Below are 1,287 nucleotides of genomic sequence, written 5' to 3'. Positions count from 1 at the left end.
ACTTGAGATACTTGCATATATATTGATAGCTCCAAGAGGACAGGAATCTTTCATGTGTTCTGAAGCTCCACATACTTCACAAGATATAGAAATTGCATTTACCATGCGTGTATTCATATTCTCAAATTGCTTTGATAACGAATCAAGCTTTGCAGTTATTAAGTTAAGGGCATCCACATTATATTTTTCCTGATATTTTAATTGCTCCCACACTTCTTTTTAAGGCATACTGATGATAGTTCTGAGTCACACTCTCAATAATATCTTCTACCTCATTAAGGCCCTTATTCATTAATGCGCCGCCAAATGACAGAATCCAATGAAACCTTTGTTTGATAATTAATAGCATTATAGAAAGTGTGAATCACAAGCCACTTTTCCAATCCATAATGTGGGCAGTCTCTCAGCATTCCCTTAAATCTATCCCAAGCTTCATATAGAGATTCAAAATCCATTTATTTGAAGCTTGCAATAAGATTACGGAGGTATGCTGTCTTACTTGGTGGAAAGAATTTATCCAGAAAGACTTGCTCACATTGAGCCCAGGAAGTGATACTATTTGGAGGTAAAGAATTTAGTCAAGTTTTTGCTTGGTCTCTCAAAGAAAACCCGAATAGTAATAATCTGATGGTCTCTGAAGGAACTCCATTAATATGCATTATGCTACATAATTTATTGAAGTTATCAAGATAATGATTAGGATCCTGAATCGAACCACCGTCATATTGGTGTTGTTGAACCATGGAAATAAATGTCAGATTTAATTCAAAATGATTGGCCTCAACTGTAGGTCTAAAGATACTAAATGTTGGCCCTTTTGCATAAGGTTTGTTTGCCATGGTTCTTCGTTCTTGCTCTTATTGGTTCTTTTGTAGATTTAGTCTTCGATAATATGTCCGGTCAATCTCAAGATCAACAGGCATAAGATCTACAGTATTCCTTCGCATACACAAACAAAAGATAAATTAGAATTTATTGTTTTTAGATTTTTTTTTTAAAAGAAAGTAAATTGCAGAATTGATAATGCAGAAATAGAAATGCAAGAAAATAATTAAAAAAATTAAAGAATTAAAGAATTGTGCAAATAAACTCTAATGTAAACTAACTAGATTTAAAGTACTCAGTCTCCGGCAATGTCGTCAAAAACTTTATGTGTTCCCACAAGCGCACGAGCATCATCAAGTAATAAATTTTATATATGTCGATCCCACGAGGACTGAGGATCAAATGCTAATTAGTTCTACACTTCGAATTTAACTAGATAAAATCGATAGTTGTTTAATTTGA

At 33.4% G+C, this 1,287-nt stretch overlaps 1 non-coding gene across 1 annotated transcript; it reads left to right on the top strand.

The window, feature by feature from the left end:
• The first annotated feature begins 381 nt into the window (after positions 1-381).
• LOC122033116 lies at positions 382-488 on the top strand. Its single transcript, XR_006126376.1, has one exon. It is a non-coding gene; the product is annotated as a small nucleolar RNA R71 (small nucleolar RNA).
• The last annotated feature ends 799 nt before the right edge of the window (positions 489-1,287 follow it).

Source organism: Zingiber officinale, chromosome 11A (assembly GCF_018446385.1).
Source record: "Zingiber officinale cultivar Zhangliang chromosome 11A, Zo_v1.1, whole genome shotgun sequence".
Lineage (NCBI taxonomy): Eukaryota > Viridiplantae > Streptophyta > Magnoliopsida > Zingiberales > Zingiberaceae > Zingiber > Zingiber officinale.
Note: the sequence above shows the minus strand (reverse complement) of the source record. Positions and strands in the feature narration are given on the sequence as shown.